This window comes from Aquila chrysaetos, chromosome 11 (assembly GCF_900496995.4).
Source record: "Aquila chrysaetos chrysaetos chromosome 11, bAquChr1.4, whole genome shotgun sequence".
Taxonomy (NCBI): Eukaryota; Metazoa; Chordata; class Aves; order Accipitriformes; family Accipitridae; genus Aquila; species Aquila chrysaetos.
In genome coordinates, this window is record NC_044014.1 from 27,875,641 (window position 1) to 27,902,659 (window position 27,019).

The 27,019-nt window shown below is 41.6% G+C and overlaps 1 protein-coding gene across 10 annotated transcripts in view; it reads left to right on the top strand.

Annotated features, from left to right (window-relative positions):
- ZMIZ1 (zinc finger MIZ-type containing 1) overlaps window positions 1–27,019 on the top strand; it is a 363,277-nt gene that overhangs the window by 108,088 nt on the left and 228,170 nt on the right. For 8 of the 10 annotated variants that reach the window (XR_003925726.2, XM_030030051.2, XM_030030045.2 and 5 more), the window contains exon 3: window positions 16,320–16,405. The exons of 1 other annotated variant lie outside the window; for it this stretch is intronic. The gene's annotated coding sequence lies outside the window, so the exon portion shown is untranslated. Of the gene's footprint in view, window positions 1–10,144; window positions 10,156–16,319; window positions 16,406–27,019 lie in introns of those variants that run through there. One more of the 10 variants, XM_030030047.1, reaches the window with a different exon arrangement.

The following is a 27,019-nucleotide window of genomic DNA, read 5'->3' on the forward strand; positions in this document are numbered from 1 at the left end:
GACCCCTGGGAAAATGGCCTATTGTGGAAAAGTCCTCGGTTTTATTCCTGATTTCACTTGACCCTTGCTGTTCTGCTGATAGCTCAGGATACTCCTGTCTCAGCCTCACTACATGGAGACTTCTAGAGGTGTCACAGAAACTGGTTAGTTATGGTAAAGCACTTCGTAAATAATAACCAGAAGTAGAAAAATAATTATAATATTGTTGAAGTATAATTAATTCTTCCAGTAAAACTATGAAGAATTAATTTGCAAATTGAGAACTCAAATCTGGGGTTTACTGTCTGTAAGAATCAAAAGACATTTTTGTGGTCATATTTAATTTGCCGTTTATGAAATAACTTATTTTCATGATGTAAAATTACCTAGTACGCAAACTCTCTTCATTGAGTACTTGGAAACAAACATGGCTTTGTAGTAACTTGTTATTTTCCCTGAAGAATATGTGTGCCCTTTCTTGCACTCTGCATTGTACTGCTTCATGTGGTTTTGTCTTTGGTATACAACCCACTGTGCTGCAGCTCCACACTTGATTAAATGGCATTATGAACTCTCTAATTATAATACCTTTACTTTGTTACACTCGAAAGGGTTCGTTCTGGTGGATGGTAGTATGAACAATGTGTAATATGAATGCGCTATTTTGATCTCCTTATTTATGTTATTCATATATGCATTGTGATCTTGCCTTCTGGTCACCATCATGGAGTTAAATATGATCACGGCACTATACATAATTGAGAGATGGTGCCTTTCACAAATGCTTTACTATCCAACTAATAGTTTATCATTTTATTACAGTGGCAAAGTCTATGCTGAAATAGGTGTCTCTCACATGAATGCAGTATCCAAAATACAAAGTAAAGAGCCGGTTTTCTTTTTTGGATGGATACGAAGCTAGTGTTAAGATACAGCTTTTCAAGCAAGATTTTGCTAGAGAAGAAAAATAGACAATAAGGTGTTGTGTATGGTTTTTGTAGTTAATCTGGAGTCTGGAACCATAATGACAAGGAAGTTTGGTGTGGTGTTGGAAGCCTGTCTTTGGTTTTCCTTTGCTTTAACTTAATTAACCTCTTGAACAGTAGCAAAGTTGCTACACGGTCATTTGTATTTGTGGATTTGTCACTTATGTACAATTTCTTCAACCAGAAATTGTGGAGGTCCTCAATGGAGTCTCGCTTCATTGGTGGTAATGTTGAAGTCTATAAAGGTGTTCACATGGTGCTATCTTCAGACAAGGGTCATGTCATTTTAATAGTACAATAGCAATAAGGAGAGTTAATGTCCCTCTTGACTAAAACTCTCTTAGTACAGAAAGTCCAGGGAATTTGATCGAAGAGGACAGAACAGGAGTCTGCAGAGACCAGTCTGGGATGAAGGGTGTGGTCTAGATCCTACCAGGGACAGAGGAAAATTAAGGAAAAATCAAAGTCGTGGTAAGGACCTTGCTGAGAAGGAAATAGTGTGTTGGAACTTAGATCCAATAGGATGTAGGGAAAAGAAGAAAAAAGCATAAGAAACAGAAATACAGAAGTATGCTCAGTGGAGGAGTGGGATAAAAGTGGCTGAAGTGCTGAAGAAAATAGATAGTAAGGAGTCATTGCACCAAAAAGCAAATAATAATCACTCTGTGTGCAGGAGGAGCATGGCCTCCTGCTTCTTGAGGGCAAGGGGCTCTCTTCCCTTTTACTCCAGGCAGATGCTCTTGCCCCCCCTTTTGAACACATGCTTCAGGTAGTCCGATGCCAGGTTATGTGATCACTCCTCCTGGACACTGCTTTTAGGTAGTATCCATGCAGCCAAGCTCCAGAAGACCCAGTCCCCTTCCCTCCTTCCCAGAAGCGGCAGTCAGCTGAAGTGGGATGTGCTGAGGCTGAGCCAGTGTTTTGGAACAGCCAGCATGGGGTTGCTACCTGCACCCATATGCCGTGGCGTGAGTGAAATGCTTTGTATTATCTTAAAATTGAATAATGACATTGAGGCACTGTAAAAGAAGAAGCAGTAATTATTTCCGAGTGCTGCAATTTTTTTATTTTTTTTTACAAGTATGTGGGGGTTTTGCAACCAAAAACCTAGTCAGCTTACTTAAAACCAAAACCAAACCAAAAAAACGAATGACAAACCCAAGCCATTGTGTTTATTTAGCGTCATGTTTAGCCTGATCACGGGGGCATCATCTCTAAGGATATTTTGTGTCCTGCAAATCAGAATTGTGGGCTGCTGTTTTGTGTGTCTGCACCAGTGATTTTGAGGTAGGCTGGCAGAGTCTCTGGGTTGAAACCAAGTGTTGGTGGCTGGCAGGCGTGGTGGCCAGCATGTCTAAGCGCAGTTGGGTATAAAGAGCCCTTGTGTGTGCTCAAAAGAGGTGGGATTATAAATGTGAAACTGTTGAAACCATCCTTCGCCTTTGAGTTTAAAGAAATTCCATTTGTTTTAAAAATGGATTCAATACCTAGGTTTCCTGCTTTAACACAGGTTGATGTATATAGGATCTTGTAGAAGGTGCAGGGGGGCTAGTTTTGGAGCAAAGCAGATCGTTGGCAGATTTCGCATCGAGTATGTATGCACCAAGTTATTCTTAGCACGAGTGGAGCCCAGTCAAAAGACTTGTGGTTTGGGTCCTATTCTGATGTATTTTAAACTAATGCTGTGCATAATTGGCATTAATTAAGGGGAAAATGTAGTGCTGTTTGCTTACATCATACAAGGTAAAATTAGTGACCAAATTAATAATAACTCATTTTTCAGGCATGGACTGAAAGCCAGTTGCATGGCAGTACTGTATGGGAAAGAAGCAGTCAGCTCAGTTTTTATATTGTGCTCGTTAATATTTTCCTCCTCCTTCTATCCTTTATGTTGACATTAATGTTAATTAGTTACTTGCAGCAACCAAAAAGTATTGATGAAAGCCCATGAACCCAATGTGCTTTTGTAAAATTAGTTTCCTGCTTAAGCAGATATTTCTCTAGTAATTGACACAAACCAGCCTCAGATGGGGAGGCAGAGGCAAGCTGGTGGTGTGATTAATTCACCATGTTCTGTGGTTATTTCATGTTTATAGTAAAGAGAAGACTGTAAATATAGGGCCAGATGCTCCACCTGTGTCCTCAGCTGAAGACCTGGCCTGAATAATTTATTAAGGTGCTATCGTTTACATTCTCTTCAACTAGAGGTCTTACCATAAAAGCACTAGAATTATAAAACCTTCCTCTCGTTTTCCTTTACCTTTGTTAAAATAGTGGAACACTACAGGCAATCCTAATACTGGTGCAGAATAACAAACCATACATGCAAATGCTACAGTGTGTATACTGCAATATGGGAAAAATAACCACCCATTTGTAACGGTATTCTCTAAAATGCTTACTAATGGCAGGTGTTAAAGTGACTCATCTAATGTTTTAAGGACACATTGAAGTGGTTGGTTGGTTGGTTTGTTTTAAGATTAATAAATAGGCTCTTTTGTTATCCCACATAACATAGAGATAAGAAAATTGCATCACATAAGAACTGATCCCCAGTAACATTTTCTCTTTGAAGGGATAAGTAGTTACCTGGTGCCAACCTTGTGGCTTTAGTGTGATCTCCCAAATAGCTTAGAAGCTTGCTACTTTAAATACTGACTTTCAAACAGCTAATATTCCCTTCTGTCTCACAGGACAGCTTATCCTCCTGATTTTGCCTCTGTTTTGTTTTCTGATTTTCCTTTTTGTGTAGGAATGTCTAAATACTATAAAAGGTCAGGTGGTTTCTGTCTGAGTAATGGATTGCTCGAGGCTTTAAAAATGATGCCTGTTTATGGTCCTGCCATCTGCAGGAGCAGCAGCGTATCATAAAGTTACTGTATTGATCTGTCACTAGTGCTGTCTTGTCTGCCAAATGAAAAATGGCTTAAACTCATAACCTGGGCCAGCAGTTTTCTTATTGTAAGCCAGACAAAAATGCTATTGATCTTCTTTGCTGAAGTGTTCTTTTCACAGCTTGCCAGCATCAACACACTGTTGTCCTTACTCAGGGCTAATTAGCTAATAATTTAATGCAACTGAGACAGCAGTCTCAGTTTGGTTTAGCAGCAAGGGAATATGCTGTAACTTAAAAAGTATGGGACCTTTTTAAAGCATGGTCATGATTGCACTGTGTGTCTGAAATTTTACACTCTCACTTCAAGTTTGATTTCCTCTGCACTAAAGAATAACAGTCTACTTAGATTGAGGTGTGTTGTTGCTTTAGGATTTATAGGAAGCAAAACCTAGATGCCGTGTTGGTATCTGTAGTCTTATATGATGCTCTTGGTTATGCACTCGCACTTTAGCTTTATGATCACTTCTTGAGCGACATCATCAAATAGTTCATTGAATTAATCATGGAACCCTGTGGTTCGTGAGCTACAGACCAGATAGATTCAGTCATGTCTGAGAAACAGCCGATTATACCTTTTTTGGTTGGTTCATTTTGTTGTGTTGTTTTTTTGGTAAAACACTAACCAAACAAAAAATCCCCTGCTAAATTGTTTTAAATCAAAGTTTATATGATGCATCCTTCTTCCTAAGAAATAAGTTTTCTTAATCCTCCTACTGCTATACAGGCTAGAAAGTTGCAAGGAGATTCAGGCTGGAAGCATTGGGAAAGATGTAATCTGCTCACACATGTTGCAAACTCATAGGAGTCTTCCACAAGGTTTTTTGATCTTTTCATGCAAATATTTGGAGAATTAGGTGTATGAATGGAGATAGCTTACTTCCAGGCCCTAGCTGCATAAAAGAAGCAACTGGTATAACTTCAGATGGGGGGACGGCTTAATGTCGTTCAGCCCATGTTTAATCTTGTGGGTGGTTCTCCTGGCTTGTCTCATACTCTTGTGGTGGTGAAAGATACAGCCTGTACAGCGTTTCTTTTAGAATAAACAGTAATAAAGGCTTCTGAAATATAATTATGAGCATTTTGCCAAAAAGAGATAGCAGACATCATCTAGCAGTTTTCAGCTGTTAAACATTTTTTAAAAGTTCTTGACCAAAGGCAGCTTCTTCTGTATTCTTCGCCCAGCCAGCGTAGGCCACGTCTTAGTTTATATTTCAGAATTATGCGTCATTCAAGTTGTATCTTTGTTCTCTGTTCCACATTGCTGAGCACAGTGTGAGGCAGGGTGTACAGGAGGCGGAAGAAAACAGATAATCCCCCAGGGACGTTATTCTTTACATTTCATACATTAATTTCTCTCAAGTGTGGGTGCATATGTTAATTTTGTATATGAAAAAGGAGTTTAATCTATGAGGACACTTAAAATTTGCTTGAAATAAGGGAACTTTTAATCTCTGAAAGCATCCCCAAAGTGCAATTAACTATTCTGATGTCCTGATGACTCAACAGATGCTTCTGTAAACTAGAACACATCTGTCAGATTACAGAATTGATATGCCACTATGTGTGATTTAAAATGACTGCCCATAAATGGATGTATTGTGATAAATATCGTCTAGATGGCAAGGATGTCCATCTTTTCAATAGTCCTGTAATAACATTTCACAACGCACTATTCATTGTCACTCTCTGGAGGTTGCGATAGTCATGCGAAATGTCCGACTCTTCCTTCGTATCTTTGTAAACTTATTTGGGTTCTTCTGCAACTTCTTGGCTCTTTTTTAATGCATGCAGGCTATTGAGGGGTATTTTTAATAAAACAGTAGAATGAAAGATTTTTCTAAGCCTTTCTGAAGATTCCCTGTAGTCAATTCAACTGATTTTAGACTGTACTCCATCTGTCTAGGAAAGAAAGAAAATACATTAGTAGTCCACACATGAGCAGCTTATTAGTTCATTTGGTGTGTGCAGTACAGTGATTCAAGACTGATCTAAAATATTCATCCACAATTACTGGTGCAGCACAGTTCAAAGTGCTTCAAATCTGTGGGTTTGACTGAGAAATTTAAGGAAAATAGCTGCAAATTGATTCTGTATGTAATTAATGAAACATTTCATTCTTATGTAAATATTAAATGCTTGGGTATTTTTTTTCCCTTTTCTTCCTTTCCTCTTACTGAGCTCCCCCTCCCTGACCTCCATTATATGTTTGTTTGTTTTATGGGATGGTGGGTGGGCTGGCATGGGGGCATATTCTCTTGGGAGGAAGAATTAATAGCTGAGTCCTGTGACTCATTCGCTGAGCAAACAGCTGTTCTCCCTCCAATTCACCCCTCCTCAGATGTCCATCCCGCCCCCGGAGAAGAGCTGCCAGAAGGCAATTGTTTGCCTCTGCCTCAGTCCTTGAAACTCTCCGTCCACTTTCTTAACGAAAATGCACTTTCCCGGGCCGAACCGCCCCGCGCGCATGCGAAGCGGAGGTGTGGACACGAGCCCCCCGGCCAGCTCCGTGGCGGGGAGCCTCCTCTCCCTCAGAGGGACGTGGCAGACGGTCAGTGGCAGTCACATCTCAAAGTGCCTGAGCAGGATTTTCCAGGGCTCACCTCTCACAGAGTAGCGCCTTTGCCACAGCAGTACCTGTTCAGAGCTGGGGCTGGATGCTAGTGGCTTTAATATGGGTTTAGTGGCTTTAATATGGGTTAAAAGCTCTCGGCGTGTTGGAGGGAAAGGAGGGGAGGTTTGTGCGGATGTAAGGAGTGAAGTCAGTGAGGCAGGGCTGGGGTTTTGTTTAGGGTCTCTCCCTCCCTTTTTCAGTGTCACAGAAAATTAATCAGAGTTTTACAAATGCTATCAGTGGAAGAGTTTAAGAACAGCCTGCAGTAAAACTTAGGAGATCCCGAGGCAAACTTCAGCTTGTTTTGAAATGACTGTCTTTCCAGCTCAGATGTCCACACAGAACACAAATTGTGCAACGTTGCCTGCTCCCGGCTGCCTCTCCGAGCTGCCGATGACCTCGAGTTTCAGCGTGGGCAGCCTGGCAGGGCTTGGCATGAGGGGAGGCCCTGGACCCTGCCCTGCAGCCCTCCAGGGGACCAGAAAACCAGGATCCGGGGCTACCAGTTTGGGAGTACTTGCATAACAGCTTGTGTGATAGACAGCAAGGAGCGCTCGTCTGCTGCGACCAAATGACTTAAAGGGAAGATGGGGGGAAGACTGCTCTGCTTCTAGCTATAAGATCCCAAGATATGACTCTTCCTCTGAGGCATCTGTGCAATTATTCCTGTCGGTGCTTTTATTTCATTAATTTGCATAAAATGCTTGGATCTCTAAAATTGTATTTGCCTGCATCTTACTTGCGTTGTGGTGTTGCAGTTTTCCTGCTTTGCGCCTCCCTGGCATGACAGCGCTGCTGACGCAGGAAAAGCAGGCGATAGCCCCCGTGCTACCCCATGTGCGGGCGTAGGTTTGCGTGTAAGCGAACATATGTGGCATTTAATCTTACAGAAGATGGTTAGACTATGGTGTATTTGGTGAGCTGATGTGAGGGTGGTCAAGAAAAAGGACTTGGCAATGGATAGATTTGAATTTGCGTGAAATGCTTAGCTTCCCATTTAGAGACAGATGTGTTCATCCATAGGTTTTGGCACGCCTTCTAGGGACAGTGGCTAAAACCAATGAAATTATTGTGTGTAATTTTTAATTGATGAGTTGATTGGCAGCAATATAGGATGTTAAAATTACTTTTTTTTTCCTTTCCATGCACATGAACTTGTTTTCCTTAATGTCGGTCTTCAGCAATCACTTGAACTGCTTTCTGTTCAAATGCCTGTTTACTGGTCAGTTCCATTCTGACTTAACTAAAAGGGGTGAAATACCCTTCTTGTCTCCATTGCCATGAGTGGAAGGTAGTGGCAGGAATGGAAATTTGTATATTGATCGAGTTTAAAAGGTTATTAGGCAGGGACAGTAAAAAAATCTGCCCCTGATTTCACATTGCTGACCTTTAAACTTTATTTCAGATAGGAGAATGTGGGAGAAGGAGATAGGTTATATATGTTTTCTTTAGATACTTCAGTAAGAGCTCTTAGATACTGTTCTTTGGTTTTGAAAATGAATGCACCTAATTTTTAACTTCCTCTGCTTTATGAAGTTAAACTGGAGGGGTTTTCGCTTTCTGCTGCTAAGGTCAGAGCCCCCTTTTGTCATCATTATTTGAGGCAAGTGGACAAAGGAAAATTTGGGGGATTTCAGCCAAGTTCTACAAAAGTGTTTTAGTAAATGGGGGGTCCAGTTCAAAAATACAGGACAGAAGTTGGGGGGTACTTTCCACATGAAAAAACTGTTTAAAAAGGACTTTTTAGCTAAGAAGAAATGAAGAGTTTTTTCCTTATAAAACCTGGGCACAAAGCTCGGAAAGCGTTTAAGGCTTTGTGGGTTTCTGTTTGTTTGTTTTTAAAGTTTTCTTTAAAAACCATCTTTCCCTCACTTTTGTGCTCCCTTTCTGCATTATGTGTATTGCTGTATATGCAACCCTGTTTCATACTGTATTAGGGCAGAATGTTTTCTGATGACGATGAAACAAAACATTTTGTTTATAAACAAAAGATGTTTAGTGTAATAAAACAAAGAGGAAAAGATACACCACCACCATCACAAGTGTAGTGTTTTAAGTTTCTTTCACCCCGGTATTTTTCCCTTAATGCACGTTTTGGGTTCATCTCCCCCCCCCCCCCCCCAAGCAAAAATAATGTGCATGTATTACATTCAGCTCTAAGCCATTTGCTGTGCTACTGTGCTTAAGTAGTAATACCATAAAGATTTAAAATAATATTCTACTGCCAAATAGAATACATTTGTTAGTCTCGGAGATGATGGCTTAATTTTTAGTATTCCTTGATGTTTTCTATCTTGACATTTCTTACAACCTACAATTAAAATTACTTTAGCAAAGTCTAAACTTATATCCAGATTGCTGAGTGTGGTTGAGTGTCTCCAGGGAGAGCCTTGAACTGCTCACTAAATCAATTTGTTCTTTTCTCAAAACAGATTAAATATGTTTTACCACTTTAAATTTAAAAATAAATAACCCCATATGACATAACTGCTACATGTAAAATTAAAAATGTGCTCTGTGCGTGTTGAAGGGTAGTAATTTTGATGCCAATGCTGTGCTGATAGTATTCCACCAGAGAGAGGAATGAATGGTTAAAAACAAGCATGTCTAATCCTGTCTCGCTGTTCTGCTAGTCTCGTTTGAGAATTAAGTTGATGGCACACAACTTGGGTGGGTGCTCACTGCTAGATGTGGCAATAATCTTCTTTAGCAGAGCCTGAGACACTCCTGAGACACTCTGCCTCCACTGCACTGCCTCCATGGAGTTTGATTGATTTATTTATTTTAAATTCATCTTGTTCATGGATACTGCTTTCTTTTCAGGTCAGCCTTCTCCTACCTATTCCTTTAGCAAGATTAGCTGCAGAACTTGCTTGTGACTCACCTGTACCTAGTTGATGCTTCAAGTATAATTTCAGTAGATGACTCCTGCCTACAGTTTATTTTGTATCCAACACACCAGAGAAGCAGAAGGGAAATCAGTAGCTTCTGGTGCTTTGCAAATCTGCGGAGGATATGCAGGCAGCTGTACACAGGGAGAGTCAGATGCACTGGCTATGCCAGAAGCAGCCTTTGTTCCTTCAAATCACTTCCATGGCTGTGCTTGAGTGGGTTATTGTTTAAGGCTGTGTAAGTACAATAGGATATAAGGGAAAGGGAAGGGGAAAATTTTTCTAAAATAGAACAAAACAAACTAAAAAAGTTGCTACGGAAATAGATGGCAAATGGTCTCTAATAATGGGATTTTACAAGAGATGTCCAATTTCCAGAACAATGGTTCAGTTTAAGCCAAGGTTAATAGTGCTCGTTATCCTACGCCTGTGAGTTGGCAACTCGGTCTTCTGCTATAAACACATGCAGTCTAATATGCTGCTGTCTGCTGCGGACTAGGTAGGAGCCGTTCCTACGATGGTCGCTTGTGAAATGATAGCGAATTGCAGACTTTAATTGTTTTGGATTCATCTGCTCCTGGGCTGATCTGTGCTATTGCTGGCTGCGGTGCTGCTAGGCTGGAGCAAGCGCTGGAGGAGGAGCAGCCGGGCTGGGAGGGGTGCAGAGCTCCGCTGGGCTGACTCCCTTGCACAGCGTAGACACACCAAATCTTTCTTATTTCAGCTCGGGCCAAAGCCACCTGCATCTGGTTATTGTTTCACAGCAAAGCTGTGGCGTGTGTCTTCACAAAGGTGCACCGAAGTGCCCGTCCTCCCAGTCCTGTTTCCCTGTGTCTGCTTACACCCCTTCTTTCCTCCTGGTGCTGGATCCCTGATCCAGCCTACTGACTCGATGTGCAGCCCCTGAAATCGGGAGCGTGGGGCTGGCAGGGAGGCAAGGTGCGGTGCTGCCATGGGAGCTTGAGGGTTTCCAGGGCTGTGGCAGGAGAGCAGACATGGACAACAGCGATGTTGGCCTGGGGGCTTTAGGTGCGCGGAGCCCGTCTTAAGTTTACATGCAGCGTGGAGAAGAGAGCCAGACTGAAAAAGTGGTTCCTCTAGCAATGAGGTTTTTGTGGAACAAGTTGGAAGAAGCAAAGGATTTTGTTGTTGTTGTAAACTGAAGATCATGATATTGCTTACTGTGCCTGTTAGGTCTTATATATGGAGGGTATGACACAAGCCTAATGTTCCCTTCCATCTCGAAGTAAGGAAATTACAACTTCATGGCTTTCTATATCCGAGAAAAAGTGTACTCCAGTTACGGTTGGTTTTTGTGGTTTGTGTTTTGTTTTGTTTTAATAATGTGAAATTCAACTTTGAGATGGATTAATTTCTGTTTATGCAAAGAAAAAATTAAAGCTAAATTTTTGTTAAAAATCAGGAAAACTAACTGAGGAAAAGGTGACTGAATAAACAAAACTTTTGCTTCTACCCCAGTGAAAAACGGGGGGGGGGGGGGGGGGGAACGACAGGCAAAAAAATGAAAATATTTACTACTGCGATTTGTTCTTCTTTTGCTCTACCCTGGTACCATACTGTCTAACAGGGTGAGCCTGGAAAGTGTCCCAGGAGATCACAATGTTATACAGCAACCACAGGTTTGACGGCATGTCTAAGCGGCTGCGGCGTTCGGCATGGCGAGCTTCACCATCAGAGCCCCCCGCGATCTGCCCTGCAAGAACCTGTTTTGGGAACAAACTGCATTGGGAAGAAATGCTGTAGCGTGGGAGAGCTGGCCAAGGGTTTGCCTGGGACTTTGAGGGGCGCGGAGAGCCCCGGTGGGATGCAGGCAGGGGGCTGATGCCAGGGCTTGCTGGGGCAGGGAGGAGGATGTGTTTGGTGGTGCCAGGCGGGGAACACGGAGGGTTTCAGTACAGCGTGGCCGCTTTCTGTGGCTTTCTGCTGCTTGCGTTTGGAAGGAGCGTTCATCCTTCCTGTTCCATCAGATGAATGTCTGTGTTTTACAACCTTGTGGCTGCTGCGTGTTGGTGGGATGTGTTCGTGTGCTTTTGGTTCTCATTTTAATAAGGATTACTGAGGACCAAGTCTAGGTGTAGGCAAAGTTGAAAGTTGTCAGTTTGAAGCTGCAGTCCCTCTGCCCCTCTTCCTTCTGCTTCCTTTCCCCCAGATCTTTTCTTCCCAACTTTATTCTCCTTCCTTAGCCCGTGTCTGCCCAAGAAAGGAGCACACCAACCTGCTTTGAGCTTAGTGTCTCTCTCTTTCTCCCCCTGCCGCCCCAAACCCCTCACCTATTTTGCATTGCTTACTTTAGCAACATTTTATTCTTCTCTTTCATAAAAAACTAGCAGTCTACCCCTTTTTTTGGCAGAGGACGGCATCCAGTGCTCGTCAGGCATACACTCAGTGTTGATTCTGAGTTGCTTTAGAATTTAAAAAAAGCCCAAGTTTCTAAAAACTCCCAAGTTGATAGAAGGCTATGATACCTAACAAGGACTGCATATAATATTTAAACACTATGTAGAAGTTTGAACATTTTCCCATGTAGCAGAAGTACGCCTGTTGACCAGTAAGCTTATTTAGGAAGTACAGCACTCTCTGTTCTTCACTTATGACCCAGTTACAGCTCTGGATAAATGAGAGGTTGGGATTGCCGACACACTGTGGTTTTACAGGAATTTTGAGTTTGAACATATTCTGCAGTTCAAGGAGAATAATGCTGGAACTTGGAAATAACTTGTGAAAGTAGAAAAATACCCTGAAGCGCACCTGCCTTATGTATTTCCATAAGAAGATTGTACAGCATACTTAACTGTCTATCTTTGCAGTATTTCTGTTTTCCAAGAATTTCTCTGTGTGTGTGTTTTGTATTTGCTATCTCTTCATTTTTGTTTGGGTATGTAGAGGCCAAGTGGTATTTTGTGTATGGAAACTGAAGGTTTTGCTCTTGGTTACCCTTAGAATTTTATTTATTTACAGTTATTTAAGTCCAGCACAGGCTGAGTGCTGAGGTGTAGACAGTGAGATACCCTGGGGTCCCTCTTGCTTTTCTCCGAGGATGAGGCTGAGGAAGATCTGTGATAGTCCAGGAAGATCTGTAATAAACCCATCTCTAAGAACTGGCAGCCACCAGGTGGGACCAGGATGTGATGAGAAACCAGGGAAAGTTGCTTATGCTTGACCCAAGTCCATTGCAATGATAGGGCTGAGACGTAGGAGGCCTAAAGATGAACTCTGTGTTGCTTCCCTGTTGGGATTTCTTCCAGTTTCCCCCTTCAGTGTTTCTTACATGCTTTAATTTTAAGACTTGCCGTGATGCAGAGTTTGCTCTGGCTGTTTCCCTTACGTACTTTGACCTTTTCCATTGATTCATCTTGGCAAAGTCACTAAGAACCAGAGTGCCATGTTAAAAGAAAAATGTTGAAACTGCGTGGTATACTGGGCTTAAATTGCTGGGTTTGGTGGCAGGGGCTGCAGGGGTGGAGGGCATCACCTGGGCTGCGCTTCAGGAATGCCCCCGAGGGACTGTGGCTGCCCCAGACTGGAGTGAGGGCACCCCTGAGGGACTGCAGCCACCCCAGCCCAGAGCGAGGACAGCCTTGAGGGACTGGGGCCAGTGGAGGAGGAGTCCAGCCTGGGACAGGGGAAATCGAGTGAAGCAGCAAGGAGCAGTGGAAGGACAAATGAGAAGTGAGGAGGAGCAGACAGAAACCGTTGCACCCACAACCCGCAGCCTCCTGGGCTGCCTGTTGCCTCACCAAAGGCATTGGGCTGGACCCAGTGTAAGGCATGGCAGAAACAAGGGAGGCTAGAGTAGCGAAGCGGGGGAGAAAAGGTGTTTGGCTGAAGTTGAGCCTTGGGATGGCAGAAGAAAATAGTTTCCCTCAGTGTTTGCTGAACTGTTTAGTCTCCTTTTTTTCCTTCAACTCCTGAAACAATAATTAAAAGTGTGTTAATTGACAATAAATAAAGTAAAATTCCCTGAGTTGAGATTGTTTTGCCTGTGATGTACAGACAACAAATTTGGGGCATTCTCGTACTTCTTTTCCAGTTTTTGAGTCTTTGGGGTTTACCTTAATCACCTTTACAGCTTTGCTTTTGAACTTTGGAAGCCTAGGGATACATCCTTTAAAACAAACAAACAAAAATCTGAAAGCTGAAATTTTTATGTGATGATGAGACTTTGGAGAGCTGACTTCAGGAAAAATTCCTAGTATTGCAGGAGACACGAAAAATCACCAGAGTTGGCAGCCCTGCTGTGCTGCCTCTCCTTCCTCAACTTCTGCAGCCTTCCCTGCTTGCGTTGGTTGTCTCCTTCACCGTATTGATTTTTACGGTGTAATCTACTCGGAGCAAGGGTTTTGTCTATTATGCGCTTGTAATGCACCACATATGCATTATTATAGGAATAATCTTGTACAAAGTGCCTGGGATTTCAAGCATCGAGCGGTTCATAGCCAAAAAAGCATTTGGCCAAAAAACCTGCGTTTTTGTGCTCCCTCTGCTGGATCTGGAAGAGCAGGAAATATTCACCAGCCAGAGTGCTGCCTGTTCCCCTCCTCGCTCTTCCCCAATTCCCACCCAGCAGCTCCCTTACTGGGCACCGGTGGGCATTTGTGGGAAGGACTTGGTGCTTTCCAGTGTCCGCTCATGCGGCTGCATCACGGGACGTGAACTGGCTACGAATGTGAAAAGGGTGGAGATTGTGCGGCATCAAGTTGTGCCACAGCGAGGAGGCTGTGGGTTCGCACCTGGAAAGGGTGGCTGATGCCAGGTTTAAGGTGTTCCCAGTTGTCTCCTCTTCCCCACCCATCTATTGTCATTTTCAGGTGTAGCCCACCACCCCCATACTGTGCCAGTGAGGCATCTTCCTAGAAATAGAAGGAGAGAACGGATCAGGCTTTAATAAAGAGCTAATTTTATTTTTAGAAACTGATTCCAGTTCAGAGCAAAACCCTGTGAAGTGTGCTGGCAGGGGCCGGGGCTGGCGTGAGGGCACAGGAACAGGCTGGGACGGCGGTGGGGGAGACGGTACAGCCCCTGAAGCTGGTTGCATGGTGAAACCCGGGAGCAGATGCTGATGGGGACAGTGCCAGTGTCCTTAGAATAAGCTTGGACCTGATTTGCCAAAGGGGTGGGTGGTCTGTAATGTGAATTCACAGAAATGTTAATGGGGTAGCCCTTTTAAGAGGTGCTTTCTAAAACAAAGTAGGAATTGTGGTGCCAGTTTTACAGATGGGCAGAACTAAAGCACAGAGGAGGGGAGCGAAGCTTTGGCTTCGTGTTGCAGCAGTGCAGTTCAAGCTGGTTTAAGCAGCCTCTGTTCATACCCTCTGCCATCACGGCTGAGCACTCCTGCCCTGTGCCCGTTCCCTGCGTTGCGTTGGCACAGCTATTTACGAGACCGTGCAGCTGCGCAAACGCAGGGTTGGAAGCAAGCATCCAGGAGAGAGAAGTGAGAGGTAAAGTTTAAGCTGCCAAGTAAATGCTACAGCCCAATTTGCCAAAGTCCCATCCCGTGGCACCTGGACTGGTATCCAGCTCCTGGGGCAGACAGAACAAAAGTTTATCCTTTGAAGGAACAAACTTAGAAGTTGGATAAATAACTAATTCCAACTTCATTAAAGACCCAGTCTGCATTAGCTGAGAAAGTCATGTTAACACATACTAAATCTGAGTCAATTAACATGTTTTTCCTGGCTTGTATAAGCAGAACAAAAGCACTGGGGAAAACTTCTGGATGAGAATAAATATGTTCTGGGGGAAAACATTCACAGTTCAATGAGGCCTTAAAAGCCAATCATTCACCCAGGGTGCCTGTCAATATGTAACTTCTCTAAAATTGCCGTTTGTTGTGAGACAAGGAAACCAGCAGAGTTCCTGTCTGAAGCAGACGGCCCCTTGGTGGCACTGTATGTGTCGGGGTGGGAGGACTGTTTCCAACATATGGTTTTCAGGCATGTTTTTATTCTTTGTGAATTATCAGTGAACAGAATAAATATGACTGCAAAACAAATATTGAATGTGACTAACAAGTTATGTGTAATAACTTGAGGTTTTTCTTCTGTGTTTTTTAAGTCACCTGTGACTTTTGCATCATACGAGTTGTTATGGAAGCGTCTGCTCCCAGAGCTGGTCCTTGGGGAGCAACCTGGACTGGCCACAAATTGTGTGCCTTATTATTTTTCCGTAATAGTTGCTTTTTCATGTTTGACGGAAAATTCTTTTGCATGACAGTTATTTGGAAGTTAGTCAAAAGAGAATCAAAATGTAGTCATAGTGCTCCTTTCTTCAATATTTGCTGAGTTTTGGAGCCTAGTAGTATAAGGCTGTAAGGACACCTTGTCTGCCTGCTAAAACAGCATGTAACAAAATACACTCTGCCCATAAACATTCCCTTGTCTCCCCTTGCAGTCTTTCTTTATAATTAAAAAGCATTTCCTAGAAGTCACAGTGCTGTGCCAACGTAATCCATAAACTTGCTTTGTTTTGCTACAGACAGGATGGTGGTTTTGAGGTATTTTGGTGTATGCGCTTAAGCGGAGTTTGGGGTTGGTTTATTTTTTTTAATGGCACTTAGCTCACAACAGTCAGTGAATACCCTTTATAGAGAGAATAAAAGAGACTTCAGCATGACCTTTAACTGAAAAAAATTACCATTTGGCTCAGGAAATTTTGATATATACCTCGGCAGAATGCTTATTCACTTTTCCTCATCTCATTGTTACAGGCAAGAAAACCGGTAAGAGTTAAAAGTGCTAGAGTGAGTCTCAAAAGCTTGGAGGTGGCAGAGCTGGGCTGGAACCCCAATCCAGTCTCAGATCTGGTCCTCCAGGCTTGGTCCTGGGACTCCTAAATGCTCTTCATTCATTTCAGATCTGCTCAGTGAGCTTCTTCAAATGCTGCCATGTTATGCAGGAGAACAGAAGCATGATGTGTCTGTATCTTTATTGCAGGAAAATGAATCTTGTTATGTGAGGGCACTGAGGAGGAAACAGTCCCCAGCTACCAAGAGGAAGAAAGGCCGGTGGGAAATACACAGGTAGGAAAGCTTTATGGACCATCAGGCGCTAAAAACACTTGTGGGCCTTCAAGTCTTTTTCCAGGCACTGCATTGTGTTTTATGCTTTAAGGGCCGATCTGGTCACTATCAAAGTTTATTTGTTGTTTTAAGAAGCAGTCCTGTTTGGTCAATTGATTGCAACAACAAAACACTGCAAGCAAAGCCCTCAGCATAAACATTCCTCAGGCTATCCCTGGTACAATATCGATCCTGATACAGAATACAAACAAATTACTCGTTGCATGAGCCATTCGAGCTATAAAACAGAGCAATAATATGTTCTACTTGCTGCCAATAAATGTGCATTTATAATAAACAAAGTAGAAATGCTTGAGTAGAAATGAACAGTAGTTTCAATAATGTGTTCAATAGCTCATGTCCAGCTGTTGCACAGAATTAAAAAAACACAGGGGTGGACACTCCAGGGTTTCTGTCGCCTCCTTAAGAAAAATAATCTTTGCAAACTTGTTCTGTTGCTGCTTTTGCTTTATTAGTTTTTTTCTTTTAAAATGTTTTAAGTATTTTATAAAGCAATAGGTAATCTCATCTTTGCATTATTTCCAGTGTAGTTCAGAGCTTCTCAAGAATTTGGTCTACGTATTAATTTTCTTGTGGACCACCTGCCTTTCCCTACACTGTTGTGTGGGTCATCTCCACTTTCACTCCTTGTCATATCCCCATAGCATTTCCTCATGTTGGGAAATAGCATTAAAGACACTCTCATGTATTTGTAGTTATTTTTAATGCAGCTGAAATTAGGGGTGGAGGAGCCGGTACCCTTGTGCCTGTCACCAGTGAGGGTGCACGGATGATAACTGAACCCATTTCCAAAAGGAAAAAAGTTAATGGTCATCAGAACATAGATTTTTGTTGTTGTTGTTCTTTTTTTAATCTCTTCTACCATGCTCATATACCTCCTCCTCATCCATATTTTCAGTGCTGCACTTTGATGACCTACAGACAGTTGACCTGAAGGCATTTCTTGATGAACATTTCTGTCTGCTCTCAGCCTTGAAAAACTCAACCTTTTCAAGAGCTGTATGGGAGAAAAATGTGTAAGACTAATATTTATAGGCTGAAAGAGAGGGGAGAGGAAAGACTAAAGTGTAAAACTTGCTTCTAGCAGAAATGCCATCCCTCTTTTACCTCTGATAATTAGAAGCATTTCTGACATGGCTACGAAAGCAAGTTAGTGGTGTGTGCCTGCCATTTGCTGTGCTTTTGTACTGCAGGACTGTTTTCCTTTTTGTACGGTGATGCTTTCTTATTTTCTTTTAAGACAAAACACAAATTTCAACTGATGCTCAACTATTACATTATGATTCATCCACACTCTTACATTTTAAACAATTACTTCCAAGTACTTACACATGATTTTTTGTAAAAATGGAAGGTTGTTATTCAAGTTCACATTTTGAGTACTTTTTCCATAATGTTTAGCAAAGTTCATGTGTATAAATCCTTTCATTAATAGTTCTAACTGAAATCATACTGGAATACTAGAAGGAGGAGAGGTTTTAACTGCCATAATTTTCGCCGGTAAAAGATCTTGGCTGTATTAAGAAATAAAATAGTACTGATTGTAACTCTAATAGGAGATTTAGAGGACATTGCAAATAGTTTTTAGTGGTACTTTAAAGAGGATACTGTATTTTATGCCCCCAAATATAGGCTTAAGACTTTGGTCTTTTGTTATAAAAATAATGTGTGCAGGCATAGAAATGCAACAAATAATAATTAAAAAAACCCAAACAAACCAGAAAACAAAAAAAACCAAAACCCCCACACCAAGAAACCACCCTGTTTTAAAACTGTGTTCCTGAAAATTTCCTGGAGATGTCCCTAGACTTGGATCCTGGTTTAAAAAAATAAAATAAAAATCACTTTTCTGTTCCATGAAGAAACTTGGGAAAGAAGTTCCTTGCTGTGCCTTTAGGTCACGTGGCCTCACTGCTGTAGAGCTGGAATGTTTGCCATGGTATTTCCGGAGGCTTCATAAACACACAGAAAGAACAGGGGGGTTAGGAGGATTTTTTTTTTTTTTTTTTAATTATTAAATCTTCCCCTCCCCCCCTTCTTTGGCAGCCTAAATTCATTACACTTTAGGTGTGGGGGTGTTTTAGGAATTCAAAAGAGTTTTTATCTGATCAGTCCAAAGAATTTTAAGAATTCATCTATTTTTTTTAAACAAAGTTAAAAGATATTTCAGTTAAAAGATATTTGGCACTTTTTTAACTGCTGAATTTGTGTAGAATTACTTCTTACTTAATGTAATACCTGGCAACCTACACATTAAGTCTGACTCTGCTATTTAGTTGGTCTTAATGGTTTACTTTTGGCATGTGTCACTGTGAGTGGCATTTAGTAATCTGACTTGATAGCTGTCATCTTGCAGGCTAGAGTAATGCAAACAAAAGATGAGCACTCAAACAAGGTTACAGTGAAGAGCCATTTCCTAAGTCCTGCTGCGGTGGCATAGAATCCCCAAGTCAAATCAGAAAAGCATGGTATTAGTTCTGGCTCCTGGGATATGAGGGTTAAGATTATGCAAACCGTTCCTTTCTAATTGTAGGAATAGCATGTACTCCTTTTGAGACTTTGCAAATGCCAACTCAAACTGGGACTGTGAGGACCTCTGTGTTACTCTGGAATGTCATGGATATGTTATGTCTTAGCGGCAAGGTGGGCTGAAGGAGACCCTGCAGTCCCTCTTACACCACTGGGCTGGCAGAGATACATCTTCTTGTCCTCTTTCTCTTCCTCCTCCTTTCCACTTCCAGCCGAGCTGAGCTGCCTGTTGAACAAGGGCAGAGAACTGACCCGTTTTAAAAATAACCCGGCAAAAATGGGGAAGGAGGGAGAGGATGAATGGACTATTTTTAGCTTAACCAACTCCGTTCGCCACACAGTGCCATAAAGCTGTCCTAATGCTACCAGGAGGGGTGGGGAGAGGGCAGAGCAAGGGGAGCTGGTCACAAGCGGCCAGAGGTAGGAACTGCTTGTTCCAGCTTTGCCATGGCAAAAAATCACCCCAGCAATGTGGCTGTGTATTCCATGAGGCCGCTCAGGGCATGGTCAGTGGAAGGTTTATAACCATATCAAGATGGGCTTGTTGTTGAGTCAGATTATTAATTACATTAGAAGTTACAAAAAGGCAGTATAGTTTGTCATAGAGCTTTCTGGTAAAGTACAAAACACTAGATTTTTTTCCTAAGTTCAGGCCCTGGCATACTGGAGAGAAGCCTCGGTAGATCTGAAATTGAGCAAGGGCTTGGGTTCTGCACATTGACAGCACTTCCTCGCTCCTGCCTTCTCTCCTCTACCAAACTTTTTGAAGTCCATCCTTAAGTGTGACTAATTATGTAATGATATTCTCCTGGTGTGGAAGAGTAGCATCACTTACTTTAATGAAGTAAGACTTCTGTTTTGTTTCAATAAAATACGTAATGTCTGATTGCCACAGGTGCCATATCGTCTGACTCCTGCGGTACCCTCGCGCAGCTGTGTGGACACAGCAACACAAATGTTGGACAACAGAAGAAGGGAAAGAAGGAACAAGAGGAAAACCATGAACTGAATAGCTGTGAAGGTCTTAGGGTAGGAAGAATAAGGCAAAGACAGAGCAGGAAAAAAGGCTGGAGGTTTGAGGAGGGGAAATTGTCCCTCCCCAAACCGGCTTTGTTGACAGAAATAGATATAAGAAAATATGGGCACCTTCCTGTCTAAAAGAAGATGGGAAGAACTGGTTGAGGTGGTTTTAGTGATAATTTTGGAAGTACTCCTGTGCTATAAGGGTAGGCAGGTGCGGTACAGCAATTGCTGTCTAGGCCACTGATGTTTGAGTCGCTTGTTTGCATTTCTGCAATTTCAAATCCGTAAAACTGAGTTGCGGCATTCTTTGAATCTGAAGGTAGTGTCCTGGTTTCGGCTGGGATAGAGTTAATTTTCTCTCTAGTAGCTGGTATAGTGTTATGTTTTGCATTTAGTATGAGAAGAATGTTGGTAACACACTCATGTTTTCAGTTGTTGCTAAGTAGTGTTTAGACTAAGTCAAGGATTTTTCAGCTTCTCATGCCCAGCCAGCAAGAAGGCTGGAGGGGCACAAGAAGCTGGGAGGGGACACAGCCAGGACAGCTGACCCAGACAGGCCAAAGGGATATTCCATACCATGTGACATCATGCCCAGTATATAAAGTGGGGGGAGTTGGCTGGGGGCTGCGGATCGCTGCTCGGGAACTAACTGGGCATCGGTTGGCGAGTGGAGAGCTATTGCATTGTGCATCACTTGTTTTGTATATTCCAATTCTTTTATTATTATTATTGTCATTTTATTATTGTTATTATTATCATTATTATTTTCTTTCTTTCTGTCCTATGAAACTGTTCTTATCTCAACCCACAAGTTTGGGGGTTTTTTTCCCCCTATTCTCTCCCCCATCCCACTGGGTGGGGGAAGTGAGTGAGCAGTTGCATGGTGCTTAGTTGCTGGCTGGGGTTAAACCACAACAGGTAGCCAGCCGAACTGGTAATGTTGCCACTGTTTTCTGTGTGCTCTGCCCCTTGTCGTGTCAGTATTGGAGTGGGAACTGGAAAATGAAGAGTCCCCACTGCTTACCTCAGTGGTTATCAGTTGAAAACTCTTGGATCCTGTGACATAAAACACATACTATGATAATTGATCAAAGTCTTCTGGATTGGTCTAGTCTAGAATGGTGGGACCTACTGGTCTGTAGCTAGAGCAGTCGACTGAGAGGGAATGGTATGGAGCTAAGCAGTAGTCCTGAAGCTATTGGACTGCTATATGTGGGGAAAAACATACTGTTTCAATGATCAGCTTAAATATAAATGCTCTAGTATTTATAAGCTATCTTTTGTAAAAGTAAGCCATGATTCAAAGGCAAACTGTGTTTTAACTTACGCATTATCTGCTTGTATTTTTTTTTTCCCTCCAAGTGAACACACAGAAATGTGGAGAAATACCCAAGAAATCTTGTACAGGATAATGAAGTAAATTGTTGGTAACTTCTTACTTGAGTTGTCTTCAGTGTTGTGCTTTTTAGTAAAATGCTGTAATACCTTAAGTTTCAGGTGAAAAAGGGCCACAAATCCACCTCTTTAGGTAGTGGAAATAGTGTACAAGAGCTTCCTTTTTGGGGAGATGTTCCAGTGTTTTATTTTGTTCCTTAGTATATCTCACTGGTTTGTAGCTTCTGTGCCTTTATGAGAATGTGCAAAGACTTTTTACGATTTTGCAATGATAAAACGTATTTCTGAATAATAGTTTTCATGCCATCTGGCTTTGCCCCTTGCTATCTAAGACTTCCCAAACCTTTATAAGGAAACTTTGTTTAGGCAGGCCAATGGGAATCATGGTTGAAACTTGTTCTCAGAAGCTCTGTGTTCTTAATTGCCTTTGACAGTGGTTGGGAAAGATGTCACTTCAGCAGAGTGAAAAGCAACCAAAATAAATTATATTTTTAATGAAGGAGTCTCTATCTGAATGAATTGATACTGGCAGGACAGTATTGGTTAAAAATAGAAGAACCTTTTCCAGACACCTTGCAGTTTATCTTGGTTTTATTTTGTCTAAACAAAAAGCAATGTACGCATACGGAGTGTAGACAGGCCTTTTAGTCTGAGGTACTTCCTTTGGCAGATGGCTTCTGTTTTGTTTTGTTTTTTAAATTAAGTATTGCTTTGAAGGAAGACCAAATAGAATCAGTATTCAAGTATTGTGTTTTTCATGTGACTGCATGGGAGACTGCTGTATCCTGTACTAAACCTATTTTATGGTGATACGGACAAGATTCTTACAGCCTTATAAAGGATGCTAGCTTACATTCCTCTGTGCAAAGAAGTATTTCCAAAAGAAATAATATACTGATTGAATATTTATTTTCATTCAATACAAAAGTATTTGTAGCTAACTGGCAAATATTTTACTTCTCTACCCTCCCTTTTCCCCTTAATCTTGTTTATTTCCTCAGTGTTTTCTTCCACATATCAGAAATGTATTCTTCTAGGGTATTTTAGATCAGCTGCTTTACAAGCCAAGAATTTGTATCTTTTCACTGAAAGCATATCTAAGGAAAGGGACTGAATGGTTGATTTGACTTGTAGAGCTTACACATGTATATATTAGATATATTTTAGATATATTAGATATGTGCGTGTAAGTTGAGATCTTGTTTTGGAACAGTCTGTTAATGGTTGATGATTATATATTATATATGTATTTTTAAATGACTGACAAATTTTAAATAAGGTTAAATTAACTTGTAATAATAACACTGTTGTGGATTTTTAAATATGTTTCATATTGAACAATATTTAACTAAATTCCTCTATTTAATCTTATTGAAGTTAGAAAATTCAAGGTACAACTGTTTTTTCATACATTTTATTAGGCCTTGGTATTTCTGATAGCATAGCTTTCTTTTTCAGGCTTTCAAGTGGGAAAAGAGAAAGAGAAACTTATTTCCTTCTCAAGACAAAAGAACAATGCAAGTGTAATCTCAGCTCTCAGTTTTTCTTTTGTCTACAGCTAAGTCCATCTCTTAACCTGGTATGATTAATCCAGTTTGACTTGTTCATGTTTTTAGAAGTTTATGAAAGGACAGGGAAAAGAGAGGAAAAAAAATTCCTTTGAAGCACCTATCAGTGATTCAAATGCTGCCTTGAATCATGAAGATATGTATGACTGAGATCTGTGTTACCAGAGTGCGGCAAACACTGTGTGAAATGCCAGCAGGTGTATAGCTCGAACTGATGATCAGGGCCAAGTGTGTAAACTAGTTGTACTCTGCTGAGAATGTGTAGTCTGCACCACAGATCAAACTAAGGCTTTTCAAGGAAAAGATTTTGAGCGAACAAATCACGGAAAGCCTCCATATACACAATGTAATCTAAAATCTCACAAGTGAAAATAAACCGAATTGAGCTGCAGAACGCAGAATACTTGCTTATACCTGTCCCATACGGCAGAAAGCTCAAACAGCTGAAAAGTAAAAATACAGCTTTACAAATAGAGTGGGAGGAAGAAGAAAACAGGCACGAACACCACCTTTCAAAGATACTAGGTGTTTGTCACAGCAACAGTCTGGTTGGCAGAGAACTCAGCAAAATAATTACATGCTGAATAAGAAGGTGTTTCCTTTTGTTGCCTTTGAATGGGGCACTTTAATTTAATGGAATTTCCTCTTGCTCATGTGCTCTCTTACTGGGTGGGCAGAAGCTCACTAACTTCTGTAGGCTGGTTTCTATTTAATATAGTTTAGCAATGACCGTTTTATTATTATTCTTTTAAATGTAAACATTCCCAGTCTCTTCAGGCGCTCTTCTTAGAACATGCTTCCCCCTCACCATGATTTTAATTGCTACCCTTTGATTTTTGTCTCATTTTGCTCTGAATCCATAAGTTTCTCTTAGAAACTATTGCCAACCACCAGATTATCACTGCTCCTTTAATATAAGCTATTGCATCAGAGGAACACTGTTTTCTCAGGTCCCAGTTTGATAACAGATTTTCTTCTCTGAGCACATTCCTCTTTTGGACTGTTCAAACGTCCACCAAATGGAGTGGATTCTTCATTGGTTGGTGGGACGGATGTCTGCCCATGCAGAGAGTCCATTTAACATCTTCTATATGGTAATGTGGGGTTTTTTTTGTCATTATTGCCCTGGACCTGATAGAAGCTGGGAAGCTAGAGGTGGAGTGCTCTTTATCAGTTTGTAGAGTCTTGCAGTACTTTGCCCTGCCCTTCCCACCTCTGGCATTTCTGGTGCCTGTCTCTTACCTGGTGCCTTTTTCCTCATACTGTCTCTGAAGTGCTCACCTGGAGACCCCCGTTCCCTCCATCTGCTCGCACACCTCGGGTCCTGTTGGTTTGCAGTCAGAGCATTTTGGGAGTTCTTCTAGAGTGAAACAAGTAGTCCTTTGTGCTAGAGGGGTATACCCCTAGAGAACACGTACCTATACCGTATCTCGTGGGTAGATACGAGCTTGATCTGCTCATCTTCAGCTGGCCACATTCTGTGTGGAGCCAAACCAGAAGCCCCATATCCATCATTAGCATTGTGTTGAGCTTGAGCTAATAAGCTCAGTCTCTTGGCAGGATGTGTTAGATCAGGCTTACTGCTGTGCTAATTGTGCTTACACAGCTTCCAGTTTGGAGCTGGCTCATTTACAGCTGGCTTGGATGGTGGCCAAGAAGGCTCGCCTCTGCCTGCAGCATGCCATGTAGACATACACACATCCAGCACTTGAACGTGTCTGTCAATAGCAGGAAATTATATTCGGAGGGAGGGAAAAATCTTTGGCCTGGCTGCACGTGTAAACAAGGACAATATTAATGAAGAGGAAGTAGGTAACAGTTTTAATAAGGAGAAGTATTGATTATTCCAAATGTAGTCTCACTACCACAAATTGTTTTCGGCCCCTATATTTGGCCCCATCTTGTTCCTCATTTACCACTGGTTTTGTTGGGTTTGGTGGGTTTTTTTTGGTTTTTTTACAATATTTCTTGGGAATATTTCCCCAATTTAAGAAACTTCATTGCGGAAGTGAGCAGCCTAGTATTTTAACTGGGAAACAGAAACTAATCTAAACACAAGGTTAAAAACAGGCAAAATTTCAGAGGGGAGAAATTTGCCTTTACAGTTAGCCCATCCTCTAGTTTTGTCTTCCTTACTTCATATGTTAGCAAACTAGTTTGTACATTGGTTATAATATAGCATGAAGGATCTGCCAATCTTAGTGTTGAAGTGCAATAGTTACATAAAGGTACAAAATACTCACTAGTAACAGGAATTACATGGAAAGAAGAAACCCAGAGCTGTAAAAAGCTGAAGTTTCTTTATTTAGGTTTGGAAAACTAGAGCTCAGAATGACTTGAAAGCCACATCCTTGGCTGGCATAGATTGGTTTCATCAGTTATCGACAGTTGTGTTGTTTACTTCAGCAAGAATTTGTCCCCTCAAATATTACGAAATCTCTCTGTGGAGGAGGGTGGTGGTGGACAGGAACATATGAGTGTGTATATATATAAATATAGAGAAAACCAGACTAGTCTCTTCTTCTGTTGTGAAATAATAAAATGATTAATCAGCCACATCACGATGAGCTCTTTTAATATTTGAGCCCATTTTTCTCAAATTATTTTCTTGGTCACAAACATCCATGCATCGCTGCATTAATTTGCTTGACAGTTTAGAGGCCATTTCTCTATTTGAGCAAGCCTCAGAGACACAGTACCAACCTTTTAGTTCTAAAATTGCTGTTAGTAAAACAACCAGGGGAATGTATCTCTGCAAAAGCAGAGCTGAATAATGATTTAGCTCCCAGAATTAATTTGAAATTTCAGCAGCACTAAGTAATATTTTAGTGGCAGTATAATCCTGTACATTACATATTAAGTCTGCAGACTGCACTGCCAGTGGAAGAACCCTGCAGTATTTAAATGACACTGTAACACCATGGTATTATATTCAGGTCATTAGGGGGCATTTTACAGGATTGAAGTTATCTGGCAGAGTGTCAAGGGTGAATCGTATAATCTCTGTTTCTTTGCCTCTCCAAATATGTAGATTAAGGGTTTAAAAAAAACAATTACACCTAACTCACCAGTGTTCCTTCTCTGTCTCAGCCCACTATATCACCTGTGCACCGCTTGCACTGTCAACAAATGCTGAGAGCATAACCGAAGAGGAGAAATAGATATAAATGGCTCAAAGGGCTGATGTTGTAAGTGGAGAAAACAGTGTACTGAGGGCTGGGGGGGGGTGGTGGGGGTGGTGGGGGTGGTGGTGTCTGTATGAATAAGAGCAATTGATAGATAAGCATAAACCCAAGTATTTGGCTTTGTGGCAGGTGTCAGCAGGTGTCCAGATTGATGGAAAATGCTGAGGCCCAAGATTAGCGTTTTCCAGAGCAGACCCCTAATGCTAACCTTCTGAAGAGGCAGGGGCACTCTTGCGATTGAATGTACCAAGGGAGGTGGACACTTCTCTCCCCTTTGTGTCTTAGAAATTCCTTCTAAATTCATGTGTGTGGCCCATCATAACAATTTTGATACCTCTTTTCAAATGTACTCATCATTCAGACAGCTCTGGTTGAATTTAGAGATAGATATTAGGCTGTAAAAAGCATGTGTTCTCAGCAGCTTATTGCTACCTTTGGCAGAAGTTACTGCCATTCAGATCTGCTAGCTAGATAGTTCACATGATTATTCCGTGCACCATTAGAGACAAACTGAGCTGGGTTAGTTTAAACATGTAAATAGTAGCTTTGGATCAGTCTTTCTGCAAGAAACAGATAAGCATCACAGAAGTAGCCTAGCTGGCTGATAGACAGTAAATCTCACCACATGAGTCTTCCCTTCTCTTTTCCTTCACTGAGTTTTAACTACAGCTTTTGGGGTGATGTGAACCCTTGGAAAAAATAAAAACAATAATAATAATAAAAAAGGATCAGTCAAGGCAAGTGGAGATGAAGTGATGTCTAACTTTGGATGGTGAGAATGGCAATGGTGACAGGCTGGTTGGTCAGGTGTTGATAAACTTTTCAACCAACAGAGCGGCCATCACGTGAAAAGG